The 16,689-nt window shown below is 35.8% G+C and overlaps 1 pseudogene; it reads right to left on the bottom strand.

Annotated features, from left to right (window-relative positions):
* Window positions 1-8,947: 8,947 nt before the first annotated feature.
* Window positions 8,948-15,690, bottom strand: LOC107803290 (ubiquinol oxidase 2, mitochondrial-like; annotated as a pseudogene).
* Between the last annotated feature and the right edge of the window lie 999 nt (window positions 15,691-16,689).

Below are 16,689 nucleotides of genomic sequence, written 5' to 3'. Positions count from 1 at the left end.
TGCATCAAAACAGGGTAATAAAATCGAGTTATGCAGTAAACAGGTATAACCGTGACTGAGTATAGATTTTCAATCGAAAACAGTGAGAGGATAGTAAGAAAAAGACCCCTAAGGGTCCAAATAACACTGGCACAAGGCCCAAACATGACATTCCGCCCAATTTACAGGAACTCATTTCTAAAACTCATAAGTATCATATAGTTTCAACAAATATGCAACTTTACAGTTGCTACGAGATGAACCAAGTCACAACCCCAACGGTGCACGCCCACACGCCCGTCACCTAGCATGTGCGTCACCTAAAAATAGTAGAATGATACGAAATCTGGGGTTTCATACCCTCAAGACTAGATTTACAATCGTTACTTACTTCAAACCGATCAAATCCCTACTCCGCGATGCTCTTGCCTCTCGATTCGGCCTCCAAATGTTCTGAATCTATTTACAATCAGTACAATACCATCAATTTATACTAAAAAAATGAATTCCACAAAAAACACTACCAATTTAGACCAAAAACTCGAAATCGGCTCAAACCTGACCCCCGGGCCCACATCTTAAAATCCGACAAAATTTACAAAACTAGAAAGCCCATTCACTCACGAGTCCATACCTACAAAATTTATTAAAATCCGACCTCATTTGGTCCCTCAAATCCTTAAATCAAACTCTCCAAAATCCCAAGCCCTAACCCCTCATTTTCACCCCTAATTTCCACCAAATATATGATTAAACAACGAAAAATCACCTTATATACGGGCATTAGGGCTCAAGCTTCAAAATCGACAGAAAATGGTGAAAAATAGACCAAAATTCGCGAAGTGAGCAATTTATACTATATGCCCAGGCTTTTCGCACCTGCGGCCTATTTCCGCGCCTGCAGGACCGCACCTGCGGTCAAATCGTTGCACCTGTGAAACTCACTTAATTCTTTAGCCTCCGCACCTGCACCCAAGCCTTGCACCTGCGGGCTCACAGGTGAGGTCAATCCTTCGCACCTGCGCTCCAGCCTTGGCCTCCCATTTTCTGCATCTGCGCTCCAAGTCTCGCAGATGCGGGCTCGCAGATGCGACAGACTTCTCGCACCTGTGCATCTTGCCTAGCCTAGCACTGTCTGCACCTGCGAACTTCCCAAGCGCACCTGCGGCCTTGCACCTACGACTCCCCTTCCGCAGGTGCGGAAACACCATCAAAATTCACACCAACAACTCTCAAACACCAAAAACCAAATTCGTCGACCATCCGAAACATGCCCGAGGCCTTCGGGACCTTAACCAAAAATACCAACAAGTCGTATATCAACATACAAACTTAGTCGAACCTTTGAATCACTCAAAACAATATCAAAATACCAAATTACCCTCTGATTCAAGCCTAAAAACTTCAAATCTTTCGAATTCCACAAACAACGCCGAAACTTATCAAACCACGTCCGAATGACCTCAAATTTTACACACACGTCACAAATGACACCACGAACTTTCTTCAACTTCCGGAAATCCATTCTGACCCCGATATCAAATTTTTCACAGCCGACCGAAAATCGCCAAATTTCCAGTTTCGCCAATTCAAGCCTAATTCCACTACGGACCTCCAAATTATATTCCGGACGCACTCCTAAGTCCAAAATCACCTAACAGAGCTAACAGAACCATAAAAATTTAAATCTGAGATTGTTTACACATATGTCAATATCCGGTTGACTTTTCCAACTTAATTCTAAATAGGAGACTAAGTGTCTCAATCCACCCCGAAACTACTCTGGACCCGAACCAACTAACCCGGTATATCATAATATAGCTTAAAAGCATAAAGGAAGCAGAAATAGGAGAAACAGGGCTATAACTCTCGAAACGACCGGTCGGATCGTTACACACTAAAAAGCAAATAAGGATTATAAATTCGAACAATTATGTCCGGATGAACATGAGACATCTCCATAGACATAAGTGCCCTCTCTTATAAAGCCATCAAATCAAATGGCTAAAGGTCAGATACCTTGTTTCCATATCATAAAGTTAACCGAAAGCATTAAATTTTCGGACTTTATCAAAACTAGAAGTGCAAAATTCCTGGTCATTAACAATCCCGGTCTCTAAAAATGTTAGGTTATAAAAGTTTCGGGTGCAACTAAAAACCCAAGAGTCATAACTCAAATAAATATTTTCGGATATAATTAAAAACCCAAGAGTCAGAACTCAAAGAAAAGTTTTGGAGTACAACTAAAAACCCAAGAGTCAAATTTTTTATAGTGGTGATACTTTTTCAGCACTAATTGATCATCGACGAAAGAATAATAAGTGGTGGTGCTGTCATCTGAATCCCTAAGTTCTGTACTCTTTTTTCCTTTGCTCGATTTTTGTTCCGATTAGATTTTTCTGGCAAGGTTATTAATGAGCCAGTAATGAGGGTGAAAAACTTTCATTTCTCGGTCACATCACAGCGAGTAACCGAAAAATGGGAGGACTATCTGTATACGGTAAAAATTGATCTCAGAAGATGGGTGAATTAGGAGGCTACACGTGTCAATCAGCAGTGATTCAACCTTGTTCACACCGGAAACAAACCTGTGACCGGATAAGATATTGATAGCATATATAAATCTGTGGTCGGATAAGAAACAATTCAAGATATGACCGTTACAGAAGACCCCAAGATTTCTCCAACCTTTATTATCCCTTATTAGGCTTTATTACCCTTTATTATTTTTATTACCTTTAATTATCTTTTATTATAACATTAATAGTGATAATTAAGGAGGCAAGAATAGCTCTAATATACATAGAGGCTTTCATTCTATTGTAAGGGAGGAAGAAATACCGATAGCAGAAGACTAATTCTTTCTTTCAAGCTTTTTACAAATGTTGTCGAGATCTTTTAATTATTCTTGATCCCGATGGAAACATTCTGAAAGCATAGGCTTGTTTTTTCTTCAATTATTTTTACTTTATCTATTTGCACTTTGTTATTTTACTTCATTGGATCAATTTAATCCACGTGTCTATAAACCACGTTACAAATTCAACTGTATCGTTTTTTCCGGTAAAAATATCTCAATCTTCGTTCTTCATGATAATTAACTACGTGAAACTAATATGATCTTAGCTTCAAGAAAACAGAAGTAAAAAGTATTACCAATTCAAAATCCAATCCTTTTTAGACACTCTTTATAGTGTTCCACGGTTAGTGAGGATAAAAAAAAGTAAAAAGAAATATTTTTCTTCTTTTAAATTTATTAAAATATGGTAGTGTGAATTTTTTTCCTTTTTTTTTATTTTATATTTGGGCTTCAACCCCTATAATTGTTACTATATTTTTGTCTTCTTGCACATTTGACTTCTTTAATTTTTAAGTCCCATGAAAAGTGCGACGGGTTCTCTAGTTTGTTTGACTTTCTTTTTCTAACTTATATTTTATTCAACTAAAGACTCAATAATTGAAAAAAGAAAACATTTTACTAAATTTTGGATAAGGCATTTCCTTCCTATTTGGCCACCCCCTAGGTGTGGGTGGGAGGAGGGGGTTGGACATATTCACTCTGTCTTAATATGTACCTTACTATGTTCTATTCATATATATATATATATATATATATATATATATATATATATATATATATATATATATATATATATATATATATATATATATATATATATATATATATATATATATATATATATATATATATATATATATATATATATATATATATATATATATATATATATATATATATATATATATATATATATATATATATATTATATAGGAATGAAAAAATCCCTATAATCAGTGTATATGTTTTGTATATTTGGGCTACCGCCTGTAATTATTTTGGGCCACGGGGCTAAAAATAAAAAAGGCCCTTTTTGAAAGGCATTTGTGGGCCTATTAACTATAATATCGCTTTTTACGGGAAGTCTATACAGTTTAGCCATATATATATATATATATATATATATATATATATATATATATATATATATATATATATATGTGTGTGTGTGTGTGTGTGTGTGTGTGTGTGTGTGTGTGTGTGTGTGTGTGTGTGTGTGTGTGTGTGTGTGTGTGTGTGTGTGTGTATATTAGTATATACAGTATATTTGACTAGCGACAATAATTAATTTTGAGTGACTGGATATATGTGTTAAAAAATCCCTTTTTACAAGTTTATGAAAAAGGTTTGAGTTATATAAACTATCAATATTAAAGAATTTTTACTTTATTAGCATAATTTAACATGTTGTAGTGTATTATTTACTCTATTTTGCATGTTAGATTTAATTTATTATAAACAGTTATTCGTTTGTTACATTTAACTCATTTATGGCGTAAACATATTACAGTATAATTGCAGATACTAAACTCCTAAAGGAATAATAGTAGTAAAATAGTGTCCACGTAACCTTCTTTCCATCTTCTTTTAATTACTATATGCTTAATAGAATTTCCGGCTCTGCCACTATCAAGGTTCAAAGGAATCGCCTTTTGAAATTTCTCATGAGTATGACGTACAAAAATATAGTCTAGAGCATTAATGTGGATCAAGAACTAACATAAAGAGAGCAGCGACTCTTTAATCAAAGGTCTCGGGTTTGAGTTATGGGTATATAGTTATTTTTTTTAGAGAGTATTTATCCCCTATGGTGGAATTTTTCAAAGAAAATTCAAATTTAGTTGATTCCCAATAAGAATATTGGATGGGCATCCACAGAAATTAAGGCAAATGCAATTTTGGAAGTCAGTTGACAGAGTGTGTAATATTTTTATTCTTAGAAACAAGGAAAAATGTCCAAAAATGACCTTGTGGTATACGAAATGGATCAATTATAACCCCCGTTTAAATTTGAATCCAAAAATGACCCTGCCGTTATAAAATTGGTCTAATAATGCCCTTGTGTTATTCAAAATGGATCAATAATGCCCTGAATTCTTTTTTTAAAAAAATACTTTTAAAAACTAAAAAATATATATTCTGTAAAAACTAGAAAAAGAAAGAAATTTGAAAAATATATATTTTTAAGTCTTTTCAGTTTTTTTAAAGTATTTGTTTTGTAAAAACTGAAAAAAAAAATATTTTTTAAAAAAATTGGAAAAAAAAACTCTCCTAAAGCAGTGGACTACATATGCATTAGTTTTAAAAAAATAAAAATATTTTGCAAAATCTTTTTTTTTAATTTGACGGTTCAATATTTTTTCGGTTTATTTTTATAAAATAAAAAATCTACCATAATTATCGCTACAGTTATAGATTTATATAAAAACATACGATTTTATTAAAAAAAAAATCTAAAAATCGGTTCGGCACGGTACGATTATGTCGGTTTAGTCGATTTTTAAATATTCATTTACACCTATATGTCGGTTTAGTCGGTTTAAATATTCATTTATAGTTATATGTCGGTGTAAATGAATATTTAAAAACCGACTAAACCGACATAATCGTACCGTGCCGAACCGATTTTTAGATTTTTTTTAATAAAACCGTATATTTTTATATAAATCTATAACTGTACCGATAATTATGGTAGATTTTTTATTTTATAAAAATAAACCGAAAAAATATTGAACCGTCAAATTGAAAAAAAAAGATTTTGCAAAATATTTTTATTTTTTTAAAACTAATGCATATGTAGTCCACTGCTTTAGGAGAGTTTTTTTTTCAGTTTTTTAAAAAAATATTTTTTTCAGTTTTACAAAATAAATACTTTAAAAAAACTGAAAAGACTTAAAAATTTATATTTTTCAAATTTTTTTCTTTTTTTAGTTTTTACAGAATATATATTTTTCAGTTTTTAAAAAAAAACAAGTCCAGGGCATTATTGATCCATTTTGAATAACACAAGGGCATTATTAGACTCATTTTATAACGGTAGGGTCATTTTTGGATTCAAATTTTAATGGGGGTTATAATTGATCCATTTCGAATACCACAAGGTCATTTTTGGGCCTTTTTCCTAGAAATAAATTTGCTGCAAATTACATGTTAAGAGTGAGAATGGGTATGAAGTTATACTTTTACCATGGCTAATTCTGTAATTGTACTTGTATATTTTATTGAAGCGAGAAAATAGGGATGATTATCATGATTTACAGCCTCAACTTGGAAATTATGGAGGGGCAAGTCCACATATAGCCATTCTTAGAGATACTATTTAGATATTAGTCGGTACTTATTTTGTTTTGAATTTTTTAACTAAAAGTCTTAACTTAAGGACAATTCAAAATATTTTTGTCCTGAAAATTTGAATTGAAAAATTGAAATTCAAGATACAATGACTAATTCCTAAATGACAACCCTTTATAGTGGCTACCTGGTGTCATTTCTACAATTTCATGGATAGTAATCTAATTGAAATGTATATACAATACCAAACAGCTATAGTTGACATATTTTTTTGTCAAAGATTAGGCTTAGCAAATGTAGCCCAAAAAATGGCAGCGAATAGCCCAATCCCATCTTTAGCAATATTGCATGGTTTAGGGGTATTATCACTTTTAGTCTGCGCCAGAAACTATTTACATTTGATAATCGAAAAAATCTATAAAATTGGTATAAGTTTTGTATATAACATACAAAATGTATATATATACAAAAAATATATAAATTTTATATAATTTTTCGGCTATTATTTTTACAGCGGCTATACAGTGTCATTTTCCCTATGATTTATGCACCCACTACTAACCGGACTTATTCCTTTGATCCTCCATTACCCAATCACCTCTGAAATCATAGAATTTCTCCCCTACTCCACAAAAATCCTCTGCGTTCTTGAGTGAAAAATCTTATCAAAATTCCAATATTGAAATTATAATAAAACTCGAATTTGAACTATTTTAATCGATGTTTTTTCGAGTGGTTGTAGTTGGGAATCATTGGAAACACCTAGACAAAATTATATACAAAATTCGAGGAAGATTCGAGGTGATTTGGATTAGTTGGATTTAAATTTCAGACTTGAAAAATGTTTGTGCAACATGTATATATCACATTATACACCATATATATCAGTGTATATCACACATAGAAATTTATGGATAGACACACATATACATGATATACAGGAGATAAGCCGATATACACTGATATACATGTGAATATACACAGATATTCAGAGGAATATACGCGGGAACAATGCATATAAGCATAGGAAACAGCCAGTGGTTGTAGTGAAGCGAGTCTTCAAGTGAACATTTTATCATCATTACAATCTTAAAATGCAAAACAATAAAACCCAAAGAAAACTATGTGAAAATGAAAGGTTTGACTCATTATTAGAACCCTTAAAAGCAATTGTTTTAAATCATTTTTCCATTAGAAGCAAAGCTATCCATCACTTGAAGTTACTTACCAAGAGCAAATATTTTGGCTTAAACCCCTCATTCTTTATTTAAAGATATGCAAATGCCCTTAGGTTCTGATCATTTGAGTCGAAAATCCAAAAAAATTAGCATATATAATTGCAGGTAGAGATGCACCACTTAGGGAGTCGACTGAACATCTCAGCTATTTGCGAGAATTTCGCCCGTATCCGATCCCCAATTCTTGCCTATTCAGCTGAAAAGAGGTTCATAAATTAGCATGCATTTCTTACCCTAAAATTTATTTATTCCTTGAGAAATTCTTTCTTTCTTTAGTTTTAAATTTTCTCCTGGAAATGAAGGATTTCCTTGTGAAACTAGCTAATACCAAACAACAAGCTTGTGAAGAAAAAGCAAAACAACACAAAGAACCAACTATCCATTTCTAACTCTGTATCCAAATTCATTGGCTCGACTAATCTGAATTCGCACTGCAAAGAGTCTATATAAAGGGAAAGCACTCCCTACAAAAAGTTTTTTTCCGAGGGATTTAATTCAAAGTTTTTAGTTAAGGGTGGAGGGACCGTGGTAACCAACTAGCCATTTGTTTTCAAGAATACATACAACCTCATTCATCACCACCACCTTTCTCGCCCCATCAATTTATTCTATTTAATTTCTTGAATTAACTCTAGTCTATTTTAATTTATTAGAGAAAATCAAGATTGTCAAAAACTTATAATATGGCCAAAGGGCCTTCGAATTCGCACTGTGGAGGGTCTACATAAAGGAGAACACACTCCTTGCAAGGAGTTTTTCCGCCCCGAGGGATTTAATTCGAACTTCTTAGTTAAGGGTGGAGGGATCGTGACAACGAGCTAGCCATTTCAAGAATAAATATAACCTCATTCATCACCACATTTCTCAAACTCCATCAATTTATTTCATTTAATTTCTTGAATTAACTCAAGTCTATTTCAATTTATTAGAGAAAGTCAAGATTGTCAAATTTATAATATGGCTAAAGGGCCTTCTCCATTGATCCCTCTTCTCCTTGTACTCACTTTAGGATTACTCCTTTATGGTCATTGCCTTATGGACTCTGTCTCATTAGCAAAAGATATAAACTTAACATTTTTCCTTGTCATTCCTCTTTTAACTACCCTTTTAATTTACTATACAACTCAATCAATCATACTACCTCTTTCTTTCATATTGTTTACTTATACAATTTCAAAAATCCTTATTGGCCCTCTTGTTTTGGTCATCATAATATATTTAGTAAGTTTTTATGCACATTCTTTACAAGGGAACGATTACCAACAGAGTCGTATTTATGGGTATGAAGACGAATTTGGAGGATGGGGGCTTGCATGCTAGCTTTTCTCTTTTTCTTCTTATACCACTGTTTTAGTGACTAAAGGTCATTCAATAGTAGTTTAGATTGTGGATTTAAGTTATGTACACTGATGATACAGATAAATTTTACGCTATAAATATAATTTAACTCATTATAGCAAGTTCCTGCTATATTTTCTTTTTTAATTTTGCTACATCAAATTTAATATGAAGAATTACCTGTTATTATAGGTCAATTTTACTGTTATTATTGGTCAATTTTACTAGATACGTACTGCGATAGAGGGAGTAATATATAATATATAATAAGAACAAATGTATAAGAATGTATATGAATGAGATCCCCTATTTTTATCAATGAGTTTAATTTATTAATGTTTTAGTAATTACACAAATCACTTATAATGCTAGACAGAGGACTTATACCAGTCTAACTCATAGTATAAAACACACACTAAAAATCACACAATACTATGCACAATAATCAAGATATTAATCCTACACAAATCAATAATATTATCACTATTTTGCATTCTTTAATTTGGTTCGGCTAAGATCTCTGTTGTCTCAATGATACCCAAGTGGGGCTGGACAGTCCTTCAGCACTTGTCCTTGGTAATGAATATCCTGCAATCAAGAATTCATTGTATATAAAAAATTAGCTGTATATACTAAACATTGTAAAATAATTTTAACACTAATCTAGTTTAACCAGTTATAACAGATTGCCAATTTTATTTTTCAGGTAACTAGTCTCACTTATTATGAACAATTACTTATATTTATCTTTTGCCCTTTTGCGGGCGCTCTTTAAATCATGTCCCCATTAGTCCAATATTGCTATGTTTTTCCTTTAAAATTAGTTGGATAAATATTTTTCTTTACAAACAAATTTAGCTCATTGGACTAACGGATGGCCTTCGGATGGCCTGAAATAAGGCCATCACTAGCGTATAGAAATTAAACTCTTTACGTAATCTGACCTTACCGATGCAAAGTGGTTGACATCGCGATGATGAGCCTCGTCCGCCCTAACAACCATGACAACATCTTTAAGAGTCGACTCTTGTGGCAAACGCCAATAATCAATAGCAATGGCTGGTGCACTGACATTCTCTATATTTCCCTTATCCAACTCCTTAAGAAACTCAGTATACGAATGAATAGCTTCTTCTTCTAAATATCCAACAATTCGATGTGCCAATTTTGGTGACAAAAGATATGTCACAAAATAGGCATTAAAGAATATGCCTTGTACTGCAAAAACAAGTGCACGTTCGTACCATTTTGGTTTGGCTATTTCCATAAATGTCATAAGGTGCATTCTTTCATTTTCTGCTTCTTCTAATAATGCTTTGATCCAGCCTCCACTGTGTTCGAATTTGCGCAACGATTTGCAGTGTAATAACATTCCTCCTACCATTCCAGGTACTGCTGCCACAGTTTCTAACATCATTGCGCGACAACCGTATCCCCTCTGTAACACATTAGAATTATTAGTTTCGTGGGTTGCTCTAGTGGTGAGCATCCTCCACTTCCAACCAAGAGGTTGTGAGTTCGAACCACCCCAAGAGCAAGGTGGGAATTCTTGGAGGGAGGGAGCCGAGGATCTATCGGAAACAGCCTCTCTACCCTAGGGTAGGGGTAAGGTCTGCGTACAAACTACCCTCCCCAGACACCACTAGTGGGATTATACTGGGTTGTTGTTGTTGTATGTCGTCATGCTATAAATTGAGACAAATAGTGAAAATTATATAGTCGATCTCAACTTGATATTAACTGATGCATAGTTGTTGTAGTTGTAAGTTAAATTGAACTTCCCCAAAGTATTTTTCTTGCCTATAGCAGATGGAGCTATTAGCCGGCGGGTTCATCCAAACTCCATATTTTCAAACGTGAACGATAGATATATATGTGTGTGAAAATCTATTAAAATTGGAAAAATAAAATAAAAAATGGCCTGATTTATAACTGGTAATTGAAAAATAGCTACAGTTTCAAAAGTAATCGAACATTTAGCCACTTTTTTATATAAAGATAAATCTTAACAAAATATCCTTAAAATCCAAAAACAATCCAGTATAAAATGCTGGAGTTCGAAATTTTTACTTATGAGATCCCAGCATAATGTGCTGGAGTTTAAACATAATATACTAAAAGTTTATACGCATGAGTTCTATAATCCAGTATATTATGCTGGAATTTTCCGTGTTTCAGCTAAGGTAGTTTTAATTTGTTCACATTTTATCTCCGCATAAAATAGTGACTTTTTTCAATGGCTTTGCAAATACTGTTATTTTTCGATTACCAATCCGAAAACTGGCTAGCCCATCCTATTTCACATTAAAATTTCAAGAAATATTAGTTGAGGCCTAATTGTTATTGTCGACCTCAAACTTTCTATATATCGAGGCTAACAACAACAATCCAGTAAAAATCCCACTAATGGGGTCTGGGGAGGGTAGTGTGTACGCAAACCTTACCCCTATCCCAAAGGAGTAGAGATGATATTTCCGAAAGACCCTCGGCTCAAGAAAACAAAAAGACAAAAGAATAAAAGGAGACAATATTAGTATCACCACAACAATCATAGGAAAAATAGGAACACCATGAAATGTAGAAGAAAGATGCAAAGCAAAAGTGACAGCTAGTAAATAGGACATGCACTGAAAAGCGAAGTAGTAAAACACAACATTGTCACTAGCTATCTTAGACAAAATCCTACTTGGCTAGTCCAACAATGGTACAAAGTAAGTCAAGACTCAACTGCATCCTAACCTACAATTCTAATACTCGACCTCCACATCTTCCTATCAAGTGTCATGTCCTCGGAAATCTGGAGCCTCGCCATATTCTGTCTTATCACCTCTCCCTAATACTTCTTAGGCCGCCCTCTACCTCTTCTCGTACCCTCCACAACCAGCCGCTCACACCTCCGTACCGGAGCATCTGGGCTTCTCCTTTGAACATGTCTGAACCATCTAACCCTCGCTTCCCGCATCTTGTCATCAATGGGAGCCACGTGCACCTTCTCCCGAATAATATCATTCTTAATCTTATCTATCCTAGTGTGCCTGCACATCCACCTCAACATCCTCATTTGTGCTACTTTCATCTTCTGGATATGTGAGTTCTTAACGGGCCAACACTCAGCCCCATACAACATGGCCGGTCTAACCACCGCTTTATATAACTTACCTTTGAGTATTGGTGGCACTCTCTTGTCACACAGGACTCCAGATGCTAACCTCCACTTCATCCATCCTACCCCAATACGGTGTGTGACATCCTCGTCGATCTCCCCCTCTCCCCCTCCCCGGATAACCGAACCAAGGTACTTGAAGCTGCCTCTACTTGGGATGACCTGTGATTCAAGCCTCACGTCCACGCCCACTTCCCCTGGATCAATGCTGAATTTACACTCCAGGTATTCGATTTTCGTCCTGCTCAGCTTGAAACCCTTAGACTCAAGAGCCTGTCTCCAAACCTCTAGCCTCTTGTTAATACCAGCTCGCGACTCATCAATCAGAACTATGTCATCGACGAATAACATGCACCATGGCACATCCCCTTGAATATGGTGTGTTAACGCGTCGATCACCAGGGCGAATAAGAACGGACTGAGCGCAGAACCTTGGTGTAACCCCATTACAACCGGAAAATGCCCAGAGTCGCCTCCTACTATCCTAACCCGAGTCTTAGCCCCATCATACATGTCCTTAATCGCTATAATGTAGGGAACTGACACACCTTTTGCCTCCAGGCATCTCCACATAACTTCTCTAGGAACCTTGTCATACGCTTTCTCTAGGTCAATAAAGACCATGTGCAGATCCTTCTTCCTCTCTCTGTACAGTTCCACCAACCTCCTAACAAAGTGTATAGCTTCTGTAGTCGAACGACCCGGCATGAACCCGAACTGGTTATCGGATACAGATACTGTCATCCTCACCCTCACTTCAACCACCCTCGCCCACACTTTCATGGTATGACTCAGTAATTTGATACCCCTATAATTGTTACAACTTTGGATATCACCTTTGTTCTTATACAATGGGGCCACCGTACTCCACCTCCACTCATCCAACATCCTCTTCGCCTTAAAAATAATATTAAATAACCTAGTCAACCACTCCAGACCTGCTCTCCCCACACACTTCTAAAATTCCACCGGAATCTCGTCTGGCCCGGTCGCTCTGTCCCTACTCATCTTACGCATAACTCCCACGACCTCATCAACCTCAATATTCCTGCAGTACCCAAAGTCACGGTGACTTTCGGAATGCTCCAATTCGCCTAGCACAATATCCGGATCCCCTTCTTCATTTAGAAGTTTATGAAAGTAAGTCTGCCATCTCCTCTTAATATGAGCATCTTTCATTAATACTCTACCATCTTCGTCCTTGATGCATCTCACTTGGTCCAAATCTCGAGCCTTCCTCTCTCTCAACTTGGACAGCCGGAATAACTTCTTCTCCCTGCTTTTTTTTCCAGTTCCTCGTACATACGACCATAAGCCGCAGTCTTAGCCTCTGTGACCGCCAATTTAGCCTCCTTCCTAGTTGTCTTATACCTCTCCATGCATGCTCGTGTCTCCTCCTTATCTATGCTTCCCACTAACTTCAGGTACGCCGCCTTCTTAGCTTCCACTTTACCTTGAACCACTTCATTCCACCACCAGTCTCCTTTGTGCCCACCATAGACGCCCGTCAAGACTCCTAACACCTCTCTCGCAGCCTCCCTAATACAGTCTGCTGTCGCTGACCACATAGTGCTCGCGTCACCACTGCTCCTCCAAGCTCCCATAGCCGATAACCGCCCCTCCAACTCTTAGGCTTTATCCTTAGTTAAGGCTCCCCACTTGATTCTCGGACTTCCTCGAGTAGACCTTTTCCTCCTCTTTAACATAATACCAACGTCCATCACCAAGAGCCTATGTTGCGTCGCGAGTATCTCACTCGGAATCACCTTGCAATCCTTGCACAGTCCTCTATCACCTCTCCTGAGGAGGAGATAGTCAATCTGAGTCTTCGCCACCGCATTTTGAAAAGTAACCAAATGTCTCTTCCTCTTTGGAAAGCTAGAGTTCGCAATCACCAACCCAAAAGCCTTAGAGAAGTCCAACAGCGATGTACCTCCTCCGTTCCTCTCCCCAAAATCAAAGCCTCCATGCACCTCGCCATAACCACCTGCAGTCGACCCAATATGCCCATTGAAATCCCCTCCTATGAATAGCTTCTCAGTAGGCGGAACCTGACGCACAATCTCATCTAACCCCTCCCAGAAGCGTCGTTTAACCTCCTCATCTAGGCTCACATGCGGTGCATTGGCGCTAACGACGTTTAGGGTGCACTCTCCAACCACCAACTTAATAATCATCAATCTATCATTCACTCGTCTAACCTCGACCACAGACTCTCTGAGTTCCCTATCCACCAAGATGCCCACTCCATTCTTACCTTTCTGGACTCCTGAGTACCAAAGTTTATACCCGTCCGTGTCCTTCGCCCTTGACCCTACCCACCTAGTCTCCTGGACATACGCTAAATTGACCCTCCTCTTCTGGAGGATCTTCGCCAACTCTATGGATCGAGGCTAACTATTATTTAATTTAATCTCTTATGTCATATCATATATACTATAAACTGACAGTAAAAATGTACGTAGCTGACCTCAATTTTCTATAGATTAAGGCTTAGTTATTATTGTCGTCAGACTATAACTCCCATCAAGTTAAGTGGACACTAAAAAAATTTGGTAAATGATATTAAAGACTACTTATTTACAAGCTGATCCGAAATTAAAAAGGCACAAATAAAATAAAAATTACCTGAAAAAATAAGTCGGTAGGGAATCTAAGGGACTTGACTGTCCAATAAGCCATTTTATCCAAGAACGTCACTGGAGCATGGTGTTTCTTCTGATCTATTGACAAATCTGTCTTGTACGTCTCCCATGGCTACATCCAAATTCATCAAAATAAATTTAAAAATAGAATCAATATATTGTGTATTCGTCTAAATTTTTCAAATAATCAAATGGTCACTTAAAATGTCAAATTTATTTTAGAAATAATCAATTACAGTCAAACCCCTCTATAACAGTCTCGTTTGTTCCAATATTATTTGGTTGCTTTAGTGAACTGTTGTTAAAAAGGGCATATATAATAACATAATATAAAAAATTAATTTCGAAAAGACTTGACTTTTATAATGAATGACTGTTACATATAGATATTGTTATAGAGTGATCTGATTGTATAAGTAAATGTCTACAATAATATTCTTTTGTATAATCATTTGATATCAGGTAACTCCTGGCCAGGCTAATTCAGACTAATGCCATGTACGAGCATTAAAGAGGGATATACTCCTTATAAGGATTTTTTTTTATTCCCGGGGTTCAAGGCTTCAAGTCGAGACCTCTAATAAAAAAGATGAAGTGAGTATAAATATTCAATTAAACAATATACAACGAGAATATGCAACATGAACATGTCAAGTTACACTGATTGAATAGAACTTATGTTTATAAAAAATTATAATACTCCAAAATGTGCAACAAAAACATAACATGAAAATTTACAATAGAAACCGAATTGTAAATTCAAACTTACCATAAAGCAGTTCCACCTCCATGGTGTACCATCTTCTTTTGTAACCTTAGGAGACTGAATACCCCAATAGCTAACTACTCCTTTATCGTTATTCCCATTATCAGTAGCAGTGGCGCTCTTATCTGTAGCGCCACCGCTCTGATTTATCTTCTGATCGTCTTGATCATCCTCGTTACTCAGAGTCACAGTTCTCGCGTTACCCGAACTCATCACTGAAAAGTACCGAACCGAATGCGCCACCGCCTTTTCGGAACCCTTCATAGAATTCCCATGCAAGAAACCGGCTGCTCCAATGACAACTCCGATTCCGGCTTCATTTCCGGCCACCGGACGTAGAGTTGAAAGTTACGTGGACCAATATGATTTATCATAGAACGAGCCATCCTCGTTACACTACGGCTCATCATATTTGTTAATTAAGCTAATTAATTTAAGAAGAAATGGTAATCGAAATTATGTTTAAGAATTGCAATAAGTTTGAAAAGAAACTTGGGAAAGAAGGCAAGGTTTTTTGGAGTTTATTTTTGTGTGTTTTCTTGTTTTGTCTTTGAGGGAAAAGGGTTTAAGACGCACTGCTTTTATACAGGGAGATTGTTGACGTTTTTGTTATTTAAGATGAAATTGATCTTTCTCCTGGAAATAAACCTTTGGGTTCTAAATGGATATTTAAGAGAAAAATCAAAGATGATGGCACTATTGATAAATTCAAGGCAAGACTCGTAGTCAAAGGGTATAGACAACGAGAAGGTCTAGACTACTTTGATACATACTCTCCATTTACAAGAATTACGTCCATACGGATGTTAGTAGCATTAGCTGCAGTGTATGATCTTGAAATTCATCAAATGGATGTTAAGACGGCCTTCTTAAATGGAGAGTTAGAGGAAGAAATTTACTTGGAACAACCTGAAGGGTTTTTGGTTCCACGTAAAGAAAAAAAAGTATGTAGACTTGTTAAGTCTCTTTAAGGACTAAAACAAGCACCCAAACAATGGCATGTAAAATTTGACCAAACAATGTTGTCAAATGGTTTTAAGATAAATGAATGTGATAAATGTGTGTACATTAAAAATGTTCCAAATCACATAGTCATTGTTTGCCTATATATGGATGATATGCTGATAATGAGTAATGACATTGCCAACATAAATGCTACTAAGCATATGCTCAATAGCAAGTTTGATATGAAAGACTTGGGAGTTGCTGATTTAATTCTGGGAATTAAGATCCATAAGACTCATCAAGGTCTGGCATTGTCACAATCTCATTATATTAAGACAGTACTTGAAAAATTCAAGCACTTGGGCTTTAAAGTTGCAAAGACTCCAATTGACGTGAATCTTACATTAGCAAAGAATAAAGGCCAAAGCATATCACAATTGGATTATGCTCGTGTGTTGGGATGC

Source organism: Nicotiana tabacum, chromosome 15, assembly GCF_000715075.1.
Source record: "Nicotiana tabacum cultivar K326 chromosome 15, ASM71507v2, whole genome shotgun sequence".
NCBI lineage: Eukaryota > Viridiplantae > Streptophyta > Magnoliopsida > Solanales > Solanaceae > Nicotiana > Nicotiana tabacum.
The sequence above is the reverse complement of the archived record's forward strand: the minus strand, read 5'-3'. Positions and strand labels throughout refer to the sequence as shown.